This window comes from Phaseolus vulgaris, chromosome 6, assembly GCF_000499845.2.
Source record: "Phaseolus vulgaris cultivar G19833 chromosome 6, P. vulgaris v2.0, whole genome shotgun sequence".
NCBI classification, from domain to species: Eukaryota; Viridiplantae; Streptophyta; class Magnoliopsida; order Fabales; family Fabaceae; genus Phaseolus; species Phaseolus vulgaris.
Window position 1 is genome coordinate 14,854,150 of NC_023754.2, and position 23,100 is coordinate 14,877,249.

General features: G+C 31.8%; 1 long non-coding RNA gene and 1 pseudogene across 2 annotated transcripts; one reads left to right on the forward strand and one right to left on the reverse strand.

The window, feature by feature from the left end:
* Positions 1 to 11,555: 11,555 nt before the first annotated feature.
* On the reverse strand, positions 11,556 to 12,688 carry LOC137833442 (potassium transporter 7-like; annotated as a pseudogene).
* Positions 12,689 to 17,214: 4,526 nt separating this feature from the next.
* On the forward strand, positions 17,215 to 19,433 carry LOC137831238 (uncharacterized). 2 transcript variants are annotated; one of them, XR_011084385.1, is made up of 4 exons: positions 17,215 to 17,244; positions 17,639 to 17,790; positions 18,889 to 19,039; positions 19,119 to 19,433. It is a non-coding gene; the product is annotated as an uncharacterized lncRNA (long non-coding RNA). The 2 variants fall into 2 exon arrangements; XR_011084384.1 differs by lacking the exon at positions 17,215 to 17,244 and having other exon boundaries at positions 17,432 to 17,790.
* Positions 19,434 to 23,100: the final 3,667 nt, after the last annotated feature.

The window sequence follows — 23,100 nt, forward strand, 5'->3', positions numbered from 1 at the left end:
CTGTCACCTATTTTTTTTATATATGCACTTCCTAGAAGTACTGGGGGTTTCAAACCGCCAGAAATAGCAGGGGTTTTCAAACCGTCGGGAATAGCGGGGATTTTCAAAACCGTCGGGAATAACAAGGGTTAAAACCGCCGGTAACGCCAAATATAACCCTCGATAAAAATAAATTTTTTTGTAGTAATACTTGTTTGTTTAAACTAATATTCTTAGATATTTGTTTGTTTAAGCTAATATTCTTAAACGTAATTTCTTTAAATGTCAATACTTTATTTTAAAAATTAATATTTTAAAGTAATATTATATCATAATTTAAATCCAATATATAGTTTATAAAAAAAAGGTGAAAGCCTCTTCCCATATTGATCCACTAAGAATAACTTGAATTAAACATGTTAATGATAAATGTTTTATAGTCCAATTTGGCAATGTAACCAGATGTTTATTAACTATTCCATATTACAGCAATGAGTTTATTTAGTATTACACTAATGTTTGGTATGTACTACTTCATACACAACAAAATATGAAGGAGGTAAGAATTGTGCATGCATGAACAATGAATTTATTTCTGCTTCTATCCAATAGCTATTGCTTTTGATTTGCACAGGGGACATACATTTTTTCTTGTAACCATCTCCTTAGACAATCTGCATGGTATTCATGTCCGCATTGAAGAATTTCAATCTCCTCGTTGTTCTTATATTCATCCTGTAAAATCATATCATGCATAAGTATTCTAATTAATAGGAGAAAGCGGAAAACATGTTTCTAATAGTACATACTATAAAATAATGCATTTGTACCTGACATATTATGCAAAGATCAATTTCCTGTTCCTCAGAAGTTGACCCCTCCAAGTTATTAGGTAGTAGATTAGTTTTTGTCAACATTTGTCTTGCAATAATTTCTTCTGACGAACCCCTCTTTACGTTGCCAATCCGTTCACTTAGAAGTTCCTGAAGAAAGGCCCTAGAAAGAAGATTATGTAAGTTACCTCTACGATCATGAAAGTTGGAGTGACCTCTATGCATGTTGCCTCTACGAGCACGAAAGTTTGAGTGACCTCTGATCTCTTGCACTTGCACAGGTTGTGCATGATGATGGTTGTGCCGATGGGCTAATCTGTGGCCCCTTCTAATTTCGGTTGTAACATGATATCTTTGGTGATTCATTCTTGAATTATCTAATGAACTTACATCAGAAGACCGAATTCATTCACCATGTCAAGGATTTAAAGAAAGTAGCACATAATTGCATGGAATAAAAAAAACATATATGTTAAAAGCATATACAAATATGACCAAGAAAATTAAAAAAAAGCCAGACAGTGTTCACTTGTGAATGTTAAAAGTAAGTCTTTTTACATGATAAAAAAAGACAGACAAAAATGACAACTTTGGAAAAGAAACATCATCCTCTCATCAAACAAAATTGAGGAGAACAAAACCAAAACCTTACCTAAGGAGTGTCAGTCTTTCCTAGGTTTCCAAATCTGAATCCTCTTTCGAACAAAAGGCAGATGAAACCAGGGTCTGAAGAAGGAAAATTTCAACGTTAGATCTATTGCAACATGAATTGTTTATAAAGAGTAATCATAGTATGATGTTAAAAGAAGAAAATCTTTACTCTGAAAGATATTTTAATTTTTAAAATCTAATTTTAAATATTTAGGTTATCTCATCTTGAAGTAAATCTATCCTTAAATGATTATATCAAGACAGTAATTAATGATAAGAGTTAAATTTGGAAATATTTTCTATTAAAGCTAATTCAATCTTTAAAATCTAATTTTATATATTTCAGCTTTCGAAAGTTACATCTTCTATCATTGAAATTTTATTATCACATATACTAATTTTATTATTAAATGAGTACGGATGAAATTCAGAAAGATATATTACCTCTTTATATTATTTATCTAAAGAAATCCACCTTCTTCAGATTCTGTTTAATAAATTGATTGATGTGAAACTAATTTATATATAAGGTGATAATTATAACTCACTTATGATAATTTCAAGAGTAGGGAAATCATTACTAAAGATAGCTTGATTTTGAAAATCTAATTCTAAATAATAAAATATTAATATAAATAATTTATCATTTTAAAAAACCAGACTTAAATAAGTTGTACCATAAAACAGTAGTTTAAGGAAATTATTTTCTTTATAAAAAAATTTAATTTATTTATAAAAAACTTTAATTTCATAATTATAAATTAAAAAATATAAATCTATAATATTGAATCATAAATTATTTTTCAATTATTACTATTTTTTCATTGATAAATTATTTTTTTAAATTATTATTTTTTTAAATGTAAATAAAAATCTGTAACAATAAATAAAAAATATCCATGAGTTTGTTACTAATATCTAACATCTCTCCTCTATTTACTTTATGAGCAATTTGGTTTCTTTAATAAATATACACATAGAGATATAGACACGAGATAAGGGAGATATCAAAGTAATAAATAGTAAAATCAACAATATATAATAAAAAATATATTTTATAGAAAATTATTAAAGGAAAATAATTACATGAAACAATCTAAACATAATGTAATTTCAACTTCGTCGTTGAATTATAACTACATATTATATTAAGTTTGCTAATCTTTATTAAAAATAAAAACAATTAAAAGAGGATAAGATGATTTATAATTTAATATATTTTCGAAGGTATACATTTTATATTAACACAATATAATATGAAATAATTTAGGATTAATATAAATTTTGTAAACATTTATCTTAAAAAAGAGAATCCAAATCGTAGATTTTGAGAATGTATTTTCCAACTAAATTGTATTGGTGATAATTAGCCATTAATCAGTTTTTTAGTCACGGCATTACTAAAGATAGTTTAATTTTGAAAATATAATTTTAAATATTTAATGTATCGAATCTTCATCTCACTAATTATTATTTAAAAATGTACTGTAAATTGGATTACTAATCGACATGGTAATAAAAAAGAAAAAGTTAAAAGAGACAAATCTTTATCATCAAAGATAATTCAATTTTTTAAAATCTAATTGTATGTATTTGTGACCAACCAAATTAAAAATATGTTCAGATCAATTATAGAAATGTGTTTTTAGTCAAATATACACTATTTTTTAATCCTAATTCTATATATTAATGGAATACAAGTGTTGTGTATTCTTATTTTTATTTATATATATTTATATTTGATATTAAATTCGAATAAAAAATGTTATTATTCGTAATTTATATTAACAATATAAATTTATAATATAGTACATTATGAATAAAAAAATATTATTATCATTATCATTATGTAAAATTATTATATCTTGTTAATTGGTTTAACCAATACGAGTGATTGATAATTCTTCTATATATGTAATTGTGCAACGTTCCCGAGCAAGTCTCACTTTGTAAAATTTAGTTTTATATGTTATGTTAGTCTTCTTTTAGAATATAAAATAAAATTAAAAGTACTTATAAAATAAAGTAAAAATAGAACTGCTCATAAAATAAAATAAAAATATAAAGATAAAATTAGAAAAAATAAAATGGCAGTTAAAATAAGAAATTATAAAATACGAAATATCAATTATTATATTCTATCAATATTGCCTAAATATTAATCAATTACTCGATGTGATTTTATCCAAATAGTTATCCTCACATATTCGTAGTTTTTTTACATCAATATTACTTATCCTTGTCAGGTTGATGGCAATCAAGAAAAGCAAAAATTGGTCACTTTCTCTGAGAGAATGTTTTGGAAAGCCTCACATATTCCTTCACCAACTGAGAAATTCGCTCATCTGATATTATAAACAAAAAGAAAAAAATATGATAAATAATTAGACAACAAGTAAGTACATAAATAAATGTTGACGAAACAGAAAATGGAGAATCGTTGTTCATGGAATGATTTTGCCAATTATTGTAAGAAACAAAAAACAATAATTATATACATACTTACTAATTTGATAGCGCCAACGGTGCATAAGCCATTGAAAAATGTACTTACTAGTTGATTTCGCGATTCCAAGGACAAGACTACAACTTCTGATATTTTGAATATGAAAATAGAAAATGAAATTGATGGATTTATAAAGCCTTTAATTTAGTTTTAAATTTAAAAATGTTTTAAAATTTTGAAAATTTAAAAATTTAAATTTTCAAAATTTGAAAATTTAAAAATTTGAAGTCGAAAAGATTTTAGGATTTGAAATTTGAAAATTTTAAATTTTAAATTTTTGAAAATTTGAATTTTTGAAAATTTTGAAGTGTTTCGAAAAGGTTTTAGTATAAAAATTTAAAAATTTTCAAAAATTAATTTTTCAAAATTAATTTTTTTGAAAAATAGAAAATGACGCAATACCCATAATAATGAAAAAAAAATATTGATATAAGGATAAAATAGGAAAAAAAATGAGAGAAGTTAAAAAAAGGAATCCTCTTTATATTAAAACAGTTATTAAAAACAGTTTTGAATTTAATTTTCTTAAATATATCGTGTTGTTTGAAGATTGTGGGGGAGATTGGCCGTTAGATTGAAATGTGGTTTCATGCAATTAGTCCCTTAAACTTGGTTTTTTTTCAAGCCAAAGGCTAATACAAAAGAAAATTGTGAGGGAGTCTGAGAAAAAGAGGGAGCAATCTAAGCAACCCAAGTCATGCGAAGATTTTATCATCCTTCTCAGTCACATTGTGCTTGGTTGCAAATTCGTTTGCATTGTGTTTAATAAGGTTTTGTCTTCAATTTCTCGATTAATTTTACTCCAAAGTCAAGATGAAGAAACTTTTATTACAGTTCATGTGTTTATGCTTGAATTAATACATCGTGACCTGTGCAAGCTGGACTTGTTAAGGCTTATTGAACTCGATTAAAGTACATGTGTGCTTGCTTCTGCATAAATAAATCCATGAATTATAACTTCTTCTTTTTTTGTGGTGAGCTTTTAAGACATTGTTTGCAAACCCAAAAAATACTTGCAGCAGTAGTTCAGGGACAACTTTTTGTTTCAACTTATAACGTGATAACCCACACCTCGGACAATTTTTCAACAATTCAAAATCTTTATGGTATAATATACAATCATTAGGTCATGCATGTATCTTTTTATACTCCATACCCATTGGACAAAGAATCTTTTTGGCCTCATAATTACGATTAGGTTGAGTATTTTCCTCTAGAAGCATATCCTTCAACAACTGAAGCAATTCCGTGAAGCTTTTATCAGTCCATCCATTTATTGCCTTCAAATTCATCAATCTTAACACCACCGACAACCGTGTGAAGTTAGTTGATCCAGGATACAATGGAGTCTCTGCATCACTTGACATACTTCCATAACTATGCGCTATTGCAAAAGACTCAGCTCCTACATCACGAATCATGTCCTCCAATCGATCATCATCTACATCATCGTGTACTGCTTCATCCATGCTGGACCCCACATATTCTTCAGTTACAGAAACACGTGGTAAATTTAATAATTCACCATGTCATGTCCAAGTTGTATAAGATCGAAGAAACCCATCATATAGTAGGTGCTCCCTCATTATATTGACATCCAGTATCCTTCCATTCAAACAGTTAACGCACGGACACCTGATCTTTGCTCCATCATGACCACTATTAATCGCGTTACGTTGTGCAAATTGTATAAATTCTTTTACTCCTTTTTCATACTTATATGAACAAAATTCATCAAAATTCGATCCATTATATATTTTTGGAGTGGTTAGGATTTTTCAATCAGTGTTCTATCTCACGCGTTTGCCGAGGGTCGAACATTCCCGGACTCAATACCAAAACGTATTATTGCCGAAGATAACATATAAATTAACAATTAACTACTAAATAATATAAATTTTAATATATATTACATAATACATAAAAAAGAACAAATTCAAAATATAATAAATAATACTAAATAATATAAATTTTAAAAAATATAAATTATAATACATAAAAAAACATACAAATTCAAAATATAGTAAATACTAAATAATATAAAATTTAAAATATACAAATTATAATACATCAAAAAATAAATTCAAAAAATTTAAAACAACACACCAACCTTATGTGTGAACCACGTTGGTGGTGAAGAGTGGCAGGGGAGCGCGAGCAACAGCGGCGACAATGGAAGCGGTGGTGGAGAAGCGGAAGCGCAACCAATGGAACAGTACCTTCGACCACCAATGCAAGGAAACAAAAACAATTTATAAAACGGGCATTGTGAACATGGAGAGGAAGAAAGCGATTCAAAAACTTACAAACGAGATGAACTTCTTACGCCAGCGCAAACGAGAGGCAAACGTAAAAAGGATGAACAGTGCAAACCAGAGGCAAGAACAGAAAGAAACTACAAAAGTGGTGAGGCGCGCTAAAAAAATTTAGGGTAAAAAGGATTTACAAATGCGACTATACAAACAACCGCATTTGTAAATAAAAACGTTTGATTTACAAATGTGGTTTTACAAATGTGGTTTTACAAATAGCCGCATTTGTAAATCAAATTAATTTAAAAAATGTCACTGCATTTTTTACGAATGCGTTTAAGCGCAAAGTTACACTAAATAAAGAGCATTCTTTTCTTCATTTTGAACTAGTGCATATTCGTGACATTTTATGCATTTGCGAACGAACTCAGTGCAATCTCCCTGTACGGTCGACCAATAATATCCTGCTCGTAATACCTTGGCAGCCATGGTTCGTGCTCCAGAATGAGTCCCACATACTCCCTCATGTAGTTCCCTCATGACGTAGGTGACCTGGTCGGGAGTAAGGCACTTCAAGAGTGGACGAGTGTATCCTCGTCTGTAAATGTTTTGGTCAATGAGTACGAACCAGGCGGCCTGTTGCTTCATTGTTTTCTCCAAGTGTGGGTCACATATTCTGTCAGTCAAATATTGTTTGATGGGGGTCATCCAATTGGGTTGAGTATCAGTTGTCATGCATTCCTATGTGCTAACACTAGGCTTAGCCAAGGTTACATTTATGACTGATCGGTGAATTCATTTCTGCTTGGTGGTTGCCAAACGGGAGAGCACGTTCGCATGAGTGTTATTTTCTCGTCGGACGTGTTGGAATGATACTTCTTCAAACTTGGTTAACAAATTCCGTACAAAATGGAAATATTGTTGAAGCAAGGTTTCTCGAACTTCATATTCCTCTTTAAGTTGTCCGACCACTAATCGTGAATCGTTTTTTGATAAGTGTCTAATTTCAGTAATATTTCTTATTAAAATATAGACATTTATGAGGATTTATTGCTAATTTACATATAAAATAATCCCTAATTTATGAATTTATACGTTTTTACATGTTTTATGAGCCTTATTTGAATAAGAACATTTTATTCCCAAATTTGGTTTTAATTGCAGATTTTTTGGGAGGATTGAAGATTTGGAGTAAAGGATAATAATTTGAGATAAAAAGAGAAAGTTGGAAGGTCCCAGAATGGACAAACATGCAGAGAAAGATTGAGTTTTTTTTTATGTTTTATCACTTAACCCATTAGCGTGACATAGGAAGTCACCTAACCTAGAAAATTAGGGTAAATAGGGGGCTAGAGGTTCAACCTTGGTGTGCCAGATTGAGTGGAAAACACCATAGAGTGAATTGTAACCCAATTGGGATAATGGAAGGTGCTAAAAGTATGAGTGGCTAATTCTACCCTTTGGGATTAGGAGTAATTTGCTCAAACGCCTTATGTATTGAGGTGATAGTTATATATTAATATTCAATTCTTGATTGATTATTGGTATTGTTGTTTTACTTTTAACTTTCCGTGACAAATTGAGAATCTTAAATCTGATCGGGAGGTATTTTTAGGGTTTGGACCTAAACAACAATACTTAACATATTTGAGTGCTAGGAATAAACTTGAAATGTTAATTGCTATTAAACGTCTGATATTCGTTCGTTCTAAGTTATTCTTATAATTATGCGAGGGATCGATAGTTATGGGACATTCTTAAGAATTTTATATGCGAGAAATCGATATAAATGATTTTTTATACGGGCATCAATTTCAATCAAAGAACTTAATATTGACATGTTAATCAAAATACATGAGAGTGAGAGAGATGAAACTTAATCCCGATTTTTTCAACTTGAAACAACAAATTCTTTGTTTGTTTTCTTATTGATTATCGTCAACACAACCACTTTCAACACACTTTTAATTGTTTTGTTCTATATTTAGCATTTGTTATACTTGATAATTCATTGTTCATTGTAGGATTGATATTCGTCCTTAAGGACAATTATTACTTCTGACAACGTGGTGCACTTGTCGTAAAAAGTCATAGTTATTGGCGCCGTTGTGGGGAACATGTTTGATTTGTTGAGTATAATTTTCTAAATATTGTAAATATTTTAATTGTTTTGATTTTGTTTATTTTCTTACAGATTTTATTTTATTTTATTTTAATTTATAGTTTTGCTCTTTTTAAAAGAAAGTTGTTTTTTTTTTTTCTATACGCTATTTATTTTAGTTTGTTTTTATTTTTATTTTATTTTGATTTTGATTTTGTTTTTTTTATTGTATTTTATTTAGTTTTTTTCTTGTTTTTAGGTTTAGTTTACGTAGTTTTATTTAGGTTTACGTAGTTGTTATTTATTTGTTTTAATTAATTATTTTTCATTCCTAGTTTTAATTCTAGTTAGTTGTTTACGTTTTCAGTTTTATTTTGTTTTAGCTTTATTTTAATTTGTTTTTATTTTATTTCTAGTATTTATTTTTTATTTTTAAGTACTATTTCTTGTTTTTAATGTTTTCTTTTATTCTGTTTTTACTTTTTATTTTATTTATATTTTTTTCTTTTTTTAAAATATTTTTGTTATAATTTCTCTTAGCGTCATTTTATTTTTTTATTCTATCTTTTTTTGTTTTATTTTATTCTTAATTTTTAATTTGTAGTTTAGGCAGTCATTGATTTTATTTTAGTTGGCAATTTAAATTTCTATTTATCTTTTAAAAAAATTGAAAATAAAAATAAAATTAAATAAATATATATATATATATATATATATATATATATATATATATATATATATATATACTCTATTCTTTTTTTTCCATTAATATTTTAGGAAAACAACATGGCGGAAGAGGAAGCATCGAGGACACTTAGAGATTATGTCACGATCAAGGAGTCGATGCCTTTTTCTAGTATGGTCATACCTACTACCACCAAAACATTGAAAATAGATCTCTATTTTCTTATTCTCATCCGTGTCCATCAATTCACAACCATGGAACATGAGGATCTATATTCACATTTGAATACATTTTATGAATTGGTGGCCAACCTGCTTTGGGTAACATTGAACCGTGCATGGGCTGTTGTTTCTTGGCACCTAAAAAGGATATGGGTTACTGATGTCGGGTGGCTTATTAGCTTGCTTGTTTTCTATGGATGGTGTGCTTACTGGATGATGTAGGGTGGTTGTCCATGTTGCATATATGGGCCCTACCTCTTTTAGCGGTTATGAGGTAGAAGCATGGGTATATGGAGGGAATCTAGGGAGTGAAGCCAACATTGGGTTGGGCAGGGGAGCTAGACGAGGCAGTAACGTGCCTAGAAGGTATGCAGATGAATGAAAGAACATTTTGACACAATGATCATGGTAAACTGGTTGTTTGTATATGGCGCTGGAATTCTTGTTGGTCAGTTTCCATTTTACTGATGTGTGAACAATAGATGCAGGGAGTTGCTGGTATATTTTATTGTGATGTGTGAAATATTGGATTTGGTCGTGCAAATCTTCCAAGGTGCATACAACCTTTTGAGGTCATTGTTTTTTGTTTATTGGAACCAGTGTGCAACATGGAGTATAGGAAATGGCGGAGGAAGTACTATCAGGGAGTTATGGAGGCCTTTCATGCGACTATATGCTTTCATTTTTAGCAATTCGATAGAGCCAATTGTAAGGCTCTTAATCTTTTGTAGTAATCAGCATTGTACCTTCCTTTTGTGTGGGATGCTTTTCTATCTTGTTTACGTGATCTAGTAAGTGTAAAAGGGTTGGGATACCCCTTTTGTATCCCCTTAATTTAATTTCATTATTTGCTGATAAAAAAAAATGAATTGGTGGGAGCAATGAGCTTTACATTAGGTGAAGTTGAGAATGTTTATATGCACTTGTTTCCTTTTTCATTGGCAGGAAAGACTAAGGATTTACTTAGATCACTTCCAAATCAGAGCCTCACGAGCTAGGAGGATGTAGAAGAAAAATTTATGCAAAGATTTTTTCCAATCTCTCGCTACATTAAAACTAAGTCAGAAATCTCTATGTTCAGACAACGAGCAGAGAAGTCTTTCTGTGAAATGGGAAAGATTTAAGATGATATTAAGAAAATGCCCAAATCATGGGTGTTCTCAAGACCAGTATGATGGACGAAGTACTCAGAAGAAACGATGCAGAGGGTACATTAAGAAAAGAAAAAAAAAAAAAAAAAAGAATGAAAAAAAAAAGTGTTCCAAATGTAGATTTACCTTATCCACACGCTCCCTCTAGAAAGAAATAGAAGAACAGTTTCTCAGATTCTGTAAAATTCTCAAACAACTAGAGATAAGTATTCTTTTCACTTAAGCTTTAGAACGGATGTCTACATCTGTCAGATTTATGAAGGATTTGTTGACCAAAAAGAAAAGATTAAAAGAACAAGAAATTGTGGAACTAGAAACAGATGTAGTGCCAGTAAGGTGTGTATTAATGCGCAACCAGATGTCATTGTTATTTAACATAATTTTTTGCTTATAATATACTTAAAACATTCTTACATTTCTCAAAAGTTATGTTCTATTCTATTCAATTCTTTTTGCGGTATTTTATTATTTGACTTCATCTGTCAATCTCTTTTTGTAATTGGAAACAGCCGTTTTTGATGGTTTCTGTTGACCTTGTCAATAAGCCCCTTAGCTTATAATCACTTTTGAAAGTTGAGAAGACAAACTCGTTGGAATGTTGCACTAATATAATATATAGGATTGGAACCAGTTTTATTTTCCACTTATATTTTTTAGTACATTTAATATTCTAAGAGACATCGGAGTGTGGACTCAAAGCAGTTGTGGTAGTAGTTGTATGAACGAGACAAATCAAAGACAAGCTTCAAATTAAATCCAAGCTTTAAATTTAGCAACTAGTTATACTATCTATTTCAGACAATTTGAGTTTTAAGTGTTCGGCTTCGTTCATTTACAACAGTCCATATCAAAGCTCTCTTTTGTTGTTTTAAGTTTCTGTTGTTATTTGTGATTTTGAAATATCTGAAAAAAATACTGTTCTATTTTGTTTCCAACCTTCATGGTGTATTTATAAAGGTAGGAATTCCAATTGCAGCTGGAGTGTTATTTCCCATAAATGGAACTATTCTTACTCCATCAATTGCAGGGACTCTCATAGTTCCATTGGTGTAATGACCAACTCATTACTTTTGAGATTAAAATTTTCCTCAAAGCAGAAACAAATATATAATAGTACATCGCCAAATACCAAAATCATGTGGGTGAAACAACATAATCAGAAAACGAGCCGTTGGATGCACGCAAGTACAAAGTAAAACAACACACTCTCCTGGGGAGAGGATCACAACTTCTAACCTTAAATTTGTGGTATACATGAGAATTCGGATGAAAGGACCTTGAAACAGGATCTAGATTATGAGCTAGAAAGATATTTAACAATTTGAGGACCCAAAAAAGTGACGAACATGCAAATAGCACTGCAAGACGAGACATTTCCAACACCAACTCACTGCTACCAAACTATAATTTCAAGTTACCTGTCAATTGTTCGGGTCAGAAAATTGATGGTTAAACCATGTAGGTCATGCCAACCTGCACCAAATGTGAATGGGGTACACTTAAATTCGTGATCCCCCTTCGGCAGTTCTTTCTCAGAAAAGAATAAAAATAATTTATAATTAGCTTCTTGATAAACCATGAGTGTTTCCTAGCCCTCAGATGTGCTTGCTTCCTCAGATGTGCTTGCTTCAAAATTGGGTGCGGGTATGTTTGTATCAATAAACTTCTCTAGGCTCTCCATCAGCAGTTGCTCAAAAGTTTGGTGATTTTCTTTGCGAACATCTTTGTAACCATACCTGTTGAAAATATAACTGATTAGGCTTATAGGTCTGAGAAAAAACGAAATACACATTAATTAAAGTATATATATTAGTGGAAAAATATACAAAAAAAGATAGTAAAAAGTATTCCTGTTGAAAAGTGGCTGAAGAGCAGCCATTTATTAACTCAGTTAGGCACTTATCATTTGTTCCGGAACTAAATATATTTACCAACAATCACATCATCGAGACTTTTCCTTGTACTTATTATTGACTATTTTCCTTGAGATTTCATGTAAAAGCACAGCTTCAAAAGTAATATGTAGAACTTATTTTTCACAATAAGTTCCGCTTTTCAAAAGATAACACTTCCACTGTTCTAATAAAGGTGAAAAATGTGCAAATATCCCAAAATGTAAAATATTTAGCTTATTACCTGGCAATGAAACGAAATATATGATAGCTTCTCTGACAAACTCGCCGAAAAAGGAACCTTTCACTTTGAGGCACCATAGGAACTGGAACATACTTAATACTCACAAATATAATCATAGAGTGTATTGCTGGAAGCGTGGTTAGAAAAGCCCTTGTTGAAGCTTGTGACACGTCCTAACCTTGAAAAAGGGGTAACCTGCCTCACCTCCAATTAATAAATTAGAAAAAGGTATCAACCAAGTACAGCAGACTGTTTTATACAAGAAAATGTGGCTGTTGTCATAGCCCGGCTTGCAATTAATGCAGCAATGTTTGCAATGAGGAAAGTTGGCCAGAATGCCCCACCTGCAGACACAAAATAGTCTTGCATGAAGGTTCTCTCTATAGTGCAATGAAATGTCATTGGAAATGTTGATAAACACAAGTACAGAAACTAAGTAGACTAACACTTACTTGGAACAGAAGAATAGAAGGCATTGCCAGCATCAGCATGGTTTTCCATAAGGTATGCAGCTTGACCCAAAAAACCCAGCAGTAGGCACGGTAAAACAACAAATACAAATGTAAGCTACAAAAGAACCACCATTGGTTTCATGAAATATTAGTTTATAAGATACAAAAGTATAATGGAAACATAAGCTGTCAGTTATAACATAGTCACCATTCATTACCTGAATTGTACAGGGAAATAGCAAAGATCTGCAAACATAGCCTCAGAGTCTGTAACACGATCTGATAACAATGTTAATCAACAGTTCAAAAAAATATATACTTGCCAGCAATTCCAAAATGCAAATTTCTCATTCACCACATTACAATATCAAGAGATTTTGGTTCCGAAAGGCAAGGATAATGTTGTAAATAACACAAAAGATAAAAATATTCCCAATATACCACAATATTCGGAAAAAATATCTTCAAAATCTTCTGATTCATCTAAGCATATTCTTATTTCCTTATTTTAAAGGATTTGATTATTACCAATAGAGATGATGAGAGTGTAATTGGTGGTTTTGTTTCGGTTGAAAATCCTGCATTGACTAGAGATATAGCCAAATTATAGTATATAGATAGGTGGGTGTACACCTCACCTTGAAGGTTAGTTTTGTAGGGTTGAATTAGGTTTAAATTTCACTTTCTTAAGAAGGTATGGTCATTCGGTCTTTAAGAGCCTAACCTGATCAAGTTTGTTAGGTCTGTCGTGTCACCTGCTAGGTAGTGTAGTGGAAATCACACATTGACTATATATATGGCAAAATGGTTTGTTACTTTTATTGATAATTATAGTCATGTCACATGGACATATGTCATGAAAAGTAAGTTTGAAGTATTTCAAATCTTTGTTAATTCTTTCTATCTTGTCAAAAATCAATTTTGAAAATACATCAAAAGAGTTAGTTTCCATAACGGTACTAAATATGTGAATCATGAATTTTCCAAATTTTTTCCCCTTAACGGTATTGTAAGTGACCTAACATGTGTTAACACTCCATAGATAAATGGGGTTGCAAAATGGAAGAATTGAAATCTCCTTGAAGTAGCTAAAGCTTTGTTTTTTCAAATGTTTTTTCCCAAAACATACTAGGGAGAAGTTGCATTAACTACCACATGTCTCATCAACAAGTTACCAGCTTGTGTCTTAAATGACCTCAATCCTATTAAGTCTCTATTGTCTTTTGTTCACTCTTCTCTCTTAGTAAATCTACCTTGTTAGATTTTGGTTGTGCTGCTTTTATTCACACTCATAATCCTAATTGCATAATTAGATTATAGTGTTTTATTGGTTATCCTTTAAACAAAAAGGGTACAAATGTTCTCACCCTCAGAGTCGACATGTCTTTATCACAATGGATGCCACTTTTCATTAAACAAATTCTATTTTTGTTACTCTTTCACTTTAGGAGGAGAAAGCACTTGAAGCGAAGGATATTTCCATCTTATCATTACCGTATTTGTCATTGCAATACAAGGTTGTCAAACTCGCGAGTCTACATAGACTCGTGGAAGTCCAGTAGACTCGACTCGTAAACTCGTAAGAGTTTACTTTCATATTAAAAAAAAGGAAATAATTACATTTAGTCTTGAATGAAAATTATATAACTTCAAAGTCTCAAATAAAGAAGTTCATATAAATAGTACAAAAGTTAAATTGTTCAAGTCATAGAAATTAAATAATTAGAAATTGACAAATGTCAAGTTTCTATGTTTAATCCTCTAATGATATCCTCACACTTCATGCAACCCTAATTTCACACCACCCATCTCTAACCTTACTCATCTCTTACCATATATGATGAATGGCACTAACATCACGAACCACATGCAACAGCGACAACCTGCAACGGCACGACCAACGCACGAACTGCGTCCATCGCACGAACCGCGACCACCGCATGAATCGCGATGACCACGCGACCTTATTGCCCCCACACACAACCGCTCTGCTCGATCGCCGCACTCCTCAGAAGAAGACGTACCACCTCTGCACACTCCACAACAGCCACAAAAATGCAACCGACACCGTTTTGGGTTTAAAAAAAAACTTCGTTTAATTCGCCAACTTGGACCAGACTCGCGAGTTCGCTCCGATTTCACCGAGTTCACTCCAAGTCTGACGAGTTTACTCAAAAAGCGAGTATGCATCCGAGTTAACTCGGTAAGGGCAAGTAGATACGTAAACTCGGACGAGTCAACGAGTTGACTCGCGAGTTTGACAACCATGTTGGAATATGCAAGATTTAAGTGATGGAGCCACCACAAGTGGGATAAAACCAAATGACAGTAAAGAAGAAGACAAATCATATGGAATAAATATCAAAGACAACCCTCTTTGTCTCTAGAGCAATACGAGTTGTTTGACTAAGAGGTAGGTACCCAGAAGGTAACTGTGACAAGGTAAGTGTTACCCATTATGTTGAGAAAGTGAAAAAGATCGTGTTAAATATCTTTTTCACCATCATGTATGCACTCACAATCTCTCTATTTGACATTGAAACTTTATTGTTATCATTGATGCCACAAACAATCTTACCTCTGTCTAAGAAGCCATGAAAAGTGAACGTTGGACTCAAGCAATGAGAGAGGAGATGAATGCATTAAAAAGAAACTTAACATGGGAGATTGTTGACAAAACAAAAGACAACAAAGTTCATAGGGTGCAAATGGATATTTACAATGAAACATAAGACAGATGAGTTAGAGGAAAAGAATAAACCTAGATTGGTTGTAAAGAAATACACTCAAACCTACAAAGTTATAAGGAGACATTTTCTCCTATATCAAAGATGAATACAGTTCTACTTGTTCATTCTCAACAACTCATTTTGGATGGGACTTAAATCAATTGGATGTGAAGAATGTCTTTCTTCACAGAGCTTTAGAAGAATGTGTACATGGAAATTCAACCCAGATTTGAAACTCATAGTGGAAGGAATAAGATCTGCCTCCTAAAGAAGGCCTTATAAGGTCTTAAACAACCTCCAATGGCAATTGTTTCCTTAAGATATAAGCAAAGTCAAGCAGATCACACTTGATTCATAAAATACTTCATTACAAGTAAACTTACACTACCATTGATTTATGTGAATGACATAATTATTGCATGAGATGATGAAATAAAGAAATTGGCTTTAAAAGAAAAATTAAAGGCCCAATTTGATATGAAAAACTTGGGAAAACTCACAAAGAAATGAACCAACCAAATTCAACCAGTGTGTGAGTATAATGAATCCATTCCAACTTCATTCCCATCTTCTGGGATTTAAATAAAGCTTGTTTGAATTTTTCCATTAGTAATCTATTAATCCTATCAGAATAAAATCGTTACAAGAAGTCTAATTTGACTAAAAGTTTAGTAGTCCTACCAATTACTCAAGCAGTTAAAAATGATATTTTTCTCCAACACCACGTAAAGGAAGATCCAATACTTCAATGAACCTCACAGTCTAATAAAAGTCATTAGGCATGTTATTCCATCTAAAGATAGATAACAAGCGGAAACTTAATGCCTATCTGTTTTACATCAATAATCAATTCTTACACTATGCCCATTTTCCAATGTTAAATTTGTGGTTGAGATGAATATTGGCACACATCCCAATTTTATTCAACAGTTCAAAACCATTTCTATAAAAAATCAACTCTACTCAACTTTAGAACAAAATGAGTAATTGGAGATTAGACATTTCAATTGCTAGCAAATAATGGGTTTATAAATACAGAAAAACAAACACACCGATTGAATTGAATCCACAAACATACACAAGAAGCAGAACATATATCACTGAATCCACTGTATTACATATACGTGCTTACCAGTTGCACAAAGAAGACAGCCCCCAAGAGAATACCATGCTTTAGTTGAATTCCTTGCAAAGAAATAATATATGTGAATAGGATTAAATGCCCTCAAGACACTGCTGTCATATTTAACAAGGTTGTATATACCAATGCCCACCAGAGAACAAAACCATATAAACAAAGCAGGTCCTACAGCAAGCCCCACTTTACTTGTTCCTTATTTCTGTACACTGAACAAAGCAATAAGGCAGGCAACAGAAATCATCACCACTTCATCTGCATAATAAAGGAAAAAGAAGAAAACATTAATTCAACTACACAAATTATACTAAAACGAACAATATTTAGCCAAATTCATCTACAGTGTCCACTAGGATTACCTAAAGTATAAGAACTTTAGTAAGAGTTCAATATTTTTTCTCCTCTTTTTGGTATAGTTTTTTTTAATGCAACTGCTACTGAAATATCAGTTAGTCTTCCTTGAATCTCCATGTATAATTTAGTAAGAGTATAATATGATTAATCTATCTCTCTTGACCTTTAAAGTAATATCATAATTTATCAGACTTGTGTAGGAAGTATAATAATTGATTTACAACTTATGCTAGTTGAAGAATTCTAGTGCAGGTAAGAATTTCTACTATTGTTACAAAGACTCTGAAAAGTTCTTTTTTTTCTTTTATCAGCAAAATTTGTATAAACATATGATGAAGTACTAAGGGTACTCCCTGCATACATTGTAGTAGCACTTGTGTACTCAAATATTCTATTACGTGAGAGCCATCTTTTGCATTTTGTTTGACTTTTGGATTCTCTTCACTGTAGACCACTTCAATCTGCTAAGTTCACCACATCCTACTCTAAGTTAGTGGGCCCTGCAACCCTGCACAAGGCTATACAAATCCTAGTTTCTACGTTAAACATCCCTTCAGACCAAATAAGCACATTACCAACAATGAGGCAAAAGACTATGAAAAGTAAGTTTCACACATCTCAATCCCCTGCTTTTCATTTATTTAAAAATGAGAGAGAAGCAAGATAGGAGAAAGTAAATATAGACTATTATCTTATATCATTAATATTAATATACTTTATATCATACTCATTGTCATTTTTTTTATTATCATTGCTTATTCTTGGATGTTCTTTCATGTAATTTGTCATGTGACAATTTGTTCCTTCTGATACATGATGTAGTATATAAGATAGTTTTTACATATCTTTGTTTCATAGTTTAGTTAAAAAATTTAATTACTTGAAAATAAAAAATTTAGATTTAAAAGTTATTTTATTATTTTAAACTGAAAAATTACTTTTATATTCAAATGTATTAAATACAATCAGATCTGCTTAAAGAAATTGTATGAGTTTGGTTGGACTCATACTTTAATGATAAAAAAGTCTAGTTTCATCCGATCCTATATTGGATCAATTTTTTATTTAAATTAAGTATACAAATAAAATGAATTTAATTTAATATATACCTAAATTCATTTAGATTGTTGGTTGAATGGATTGAACCAAAATCAACCTACTTCAAAATGCCTAAAGAATTGATCAGGAGTGCCTCATTGAAATAACATGATATGATATTGTTCACCTATTGAATGTAGCTTTTTCCAAAATTAGTTGTGACTATAGCCAAGACATAGATATAAATACAAAAAAAAAACATGTCATGGCAGTAACGTTGTTCTTCTATTGCTTGACCCTCCAGGAAATTAACATATAGATATTCTTCCAGAACTATGTAATAAGACCAAATTTTTCAAATGGTACATGCAGAAGTCCTTCAGTTAATAATTTAACTTTTCTAGCAGTTGTTATACCACATCAATGTGTCTGAACCAAAAGCACACACTCAATGTGATCATCATTGTGTACGAGTTCTTGGTTTGAATTATAAGAGTTTGAACTAGGCCTTTCAGCATTTGAATATAGAAAGAAACAAGGAAAGGAAATCCAAGGGTGAACCACTTAATTGTTAATTATGCATGATGATATCAAAGAGTTAATTAGAAAAGAAAAGATGTGTTATGTGTTTAACAATGTTGCATGTATGTGTACTTTTGAAGGTTGGAAACAGTGGAGAATACAAGAAGGTTGTAGTAGAAGCAAAACTGAAGGTTGCCATAAACGGGTTTGGAAGGATTGGAAGGAACTTCTTGAGATGCTGGCACGGTCGTAAAGAGTCCCCTCTTGATGTGATTGCCATCAATGACACTGGTGTGAACTTCTTAAGCATTCTGTTTTGTTCAAGTTGAATGCTTTCATATGGTGATGTTGTTTTCTTTCTAATTAGCAGTACTGGGAAGATAGAGTGTTAAAAGCCAAGGCACTGGGCTTGAACACAATACAGACACATGTTCCTTGGAATCTGCATGAGCTAGCTCCTGGAAAGTTTGTTTTAGAGGGTTTTGCAAACATTGAAGCATTCCTCAATCTTTGTCACAAACTTGGTCCTTGTCATGATTCGTCTTGGACCATACATATGTTCAGGTTGGATATTGTTAAAAATGACTTTAAGTAAATTATTCATTAAAATCTAAAATGTAATTTATATAACTACACAAGTTTAACTATTGTAAAATGTAATTCTAATATAATTTATTTTATTTAACTTGTTTATTTATCATAAATTTTAATTATTTTATATTAGGTATTAATATAACATGAGTTCAATGTATTAATAAAGCATGAGTTCAAAGTATTATTAATATATATAAACTGCTTGTGCTGCTTGCAAGTACCAAACGTAGGAAGTGCGAATCCAAGTGCATTTTTGCGCCCTTTTTTCCTAAATCATGAACATGATCAAGTCTTTGGATCCTGGTCGCAGAAACATAGCCATGGCCACCATTATTTACGAGTCTGATGTGAGAACGGTCACATAATATAATAAATTTACTTTTTTATAATAAGAATGAAACATAAATTTTTATGTTTATTATTCTAACGCTGCTTAATAAATGCTTTAGTAAGTAATATGTATTTCTTATATCAATATAATTATTTGATATTAATACAAAATTATATTTATATAGTATTATGAAACCTTAGAAAGTAAATAAAAAAAAGTTGAAGGGTAGTCATGTATTAATGTTAGATGGTAGAAGAAAAATAAAGGGTCTAAGAAAATCTTTGGACTATTTTGGTTCAACATTTTTATTATTTATCACCTACTTTTTTATATATATACACCTTCTAAAAGTAATGGGAGTTTTCAATCCGTCGGAAATAGTGGAGGTTTTCAAAATCGTCGAGAATAGCGGGGGTTTCAAAATCGTTTGGAATAGCGAGAGTTTCAAAATCGTCGGGAATAGCGGGGTTTCAAAACCGTCGGGAATAACGGAGGTTTCAAAACTGTCGGGAATAGTGGGGGTTTCAAAACCGCCGGGAATAGCGGGAGTTTCAAAACCGCCGAGAATAGCGATGCTGGATCTTTCAGGGGAAAAACAAATCGCCGGTAACGCACTTAACGGGGGTTAAAACAGCCGGTAAGGCCAAATATAACCCCCGTTAAAATTAAGTGACATTTCAATCTCAATCAAATTCCAATATACTTAAAAACAAGAAATCCTACAAGAAAAATTGATATTAGTGACCACGTCACTCCACATTCAAATCTTTTAGCCTAAAATTGAAAATTAAAACTAGCTTTCCCTACCTGAACTTGAACTAAAAACTCCAAATCAACCAAAAACTCAATGGTAAATTATAATAAAATAAAATAATGAATGAAGAAAGAGAAAGAGAGAAAGGTGCACGGTGGTGGGTTTCAAGAAGATGAAGAACCATGAGTGAGAGTTATGTGTAAATGAGAACGAAACCCCTCTTTGTATAGGGAGAGGAACCCATGATCTGTTGCATCTTCACAACTAAAATCGTGGCACGTTCCATTCACTAACCGCCGAAAACAGAGCTACCGCCGGAAGATTGGGGAAGACTGCATAGAAGAAGGAACGCAGTGAGAGTGAAGGGCGTGAACCTTCCCTAGACGTGCGACCACGATCCTAGGTGTAGAGGGCAACGATGCGCTTCAAAATTGGAATAGATATAGTATTCGCTGCACTTCCACTATCTCCTCCAATGACATCGAAAATCGCTAGGGTTTTCTCACACACTCTGTTTTCTTTCGTTTCTGCATAAAAGTTACAAAATATTTTTTCCCACCTCTAGACATGGTTTGTTTTAAATCAACAAAATCGGAATTGAATTAAACCAAGAAGTTCAGTTTGGCGTTCTACAGAATGACATGTTTTCTTCGTTATTTTATATTCTACACATATATCACATTTACTATTTTGTTTGTCATGCATGTTAATTAATCCTAGTCGTTGCAATTTCATAACATACGAATAATTCACATGTCCTAATCTAGCATGCCATATATCATACGAATCAACAATATAAGTAGAAGATTCAGATTCATTCATAACTTCAGAAATGTTCAATACAAAAAGACTTTGATCACAATTTCCCTTTTCCACAAAAACATTATTACTTTTCATTACAATTTTGTCAGATTCAAATGACACTTTAACCCCAACTTTGCTTAGCAATGCTACTGAGATCAGATTAACTCTAATTGATGGCACATGTAGCACATTACTCAAAGCCAGAGTTTTACCAGATGTGTGCTTTAGAAAAACCTTTCCTTTTCCTAGGACAGGAGTTGTCCTGGAATCACTGAGATTAAACTTGTTCTTCTTCATCCCCCACACTTGTGTAGGAGGTAAACACATTTCTTTTTGCACAAATGTGTCTGGTAGCCCCATTGTCTACCACTCATTTACTCACATTTGTCACCAGATTTACTTATGAAACGACTGCCACAATTGTATCTTTCCCTTCGGCTAGATTTGCCTTAGGAGGATAGTCGTTTTTGGCCATATGTCTACACTGAGGTGCATGATGACCTGACTTTCCACAAACAAAGCAGTTACCATTTTTTCTTGAAAGTGGGGTTAGTTCAATTGGGACAAGAGAATTTATTATATTTCTTTTTGTGATAAGACTTTTTCTCGTACCTTTTTGGAATTTGTTTGTCGTCTATCACGTTTGCTTTGGCAGACAAAGTTTTGGCTTTTGTAGCAGCACACTCTTTCTTGTTTGTGTCTTCAATTATGATGTGGGTGATTAGATATGATAATGACATATGTTTGTGTTTGTGTTTCAGTTTTTGTTTGTAATCCGTCCAAGATTGCGGAAGCTTTTCGATCAAGAGTTCGGACATGAATTCATCCGACAAGGCTATGTTTTCAGCTTTGATATCTTCAAGCAACTTGTGGTACTCGTTTATCTGGATTTTGATGTTTTTGTCTTCGATCATCTACCAGCGATAGTAGTTTCCTATCACGAACCTTTGTCTGACGACGTCTTCGGCAATATATTTGAGGATAAGGGAATCCCAAATAGCTTTTACTTCCTTGTAAGAGTAGTAGACATCGAACAAGTCGTTGGATAACGTAATGAGTAAAGTGTGAATCCTCTTTGTTATCGTTTTTTATCTTTAAATGCAAATAATTAAGATGCAACCAATCAATTCTGCAGAGAGTTATGATACCTAGCCCCCAATCTATCTCATACAACTACAATATAATCACTCTAAATTTTAAATAATATTTTTTGTTGACTTTTTTAAAAATAATATTATGTTTTATTATTAAAACGAAATTGTGAAGTGATTGTTTATAAATATTTTGCTGTCAAAAAGATAACTTTCCTTCTCCAAATGGAATTAGTTAAATTTTTTTAATTATCTTATAATCGTTTATTGTCTCTGTCTCTTCGATTCTAGTCCAAATTTCATCAAGTGTAGCTGCAAACATCATAGACCATTGAATGTGATCCTTCCATTTCTTCTGTCTGCTAATGTTATAGCACTACAAAACAATAGGACTTCAACATACTACTGTACTTCATATTTTCTGACCTTTATATTATACTAACATCATATATCTCTTTTGTATGCTAATGTTATGGATTAACCAATCTTTTGGTTGAAGCTGGAAAAAGTCAGTTGGGATCTTCAGGGATTTCCGTGCAATTTAAAAGTTTTTGCTGTCTATTATATCTAAGGGAATTGAAAACTGTATGTTGTGTAGTTTTTTAGATTGAAAAGAGTCTACACAAACACAAAACTGAACACAAAACTGAACACAAGGGAAAATGTCCCTGTCACTCTTAACAGATACTCTTCCCCTCGAAGCCATATGAGAAAGTTTCTAATTTAATTTATCAAGAAAATAGTTCGTGAGCATTGAAAATTCGAAAAAGGGCAAGAT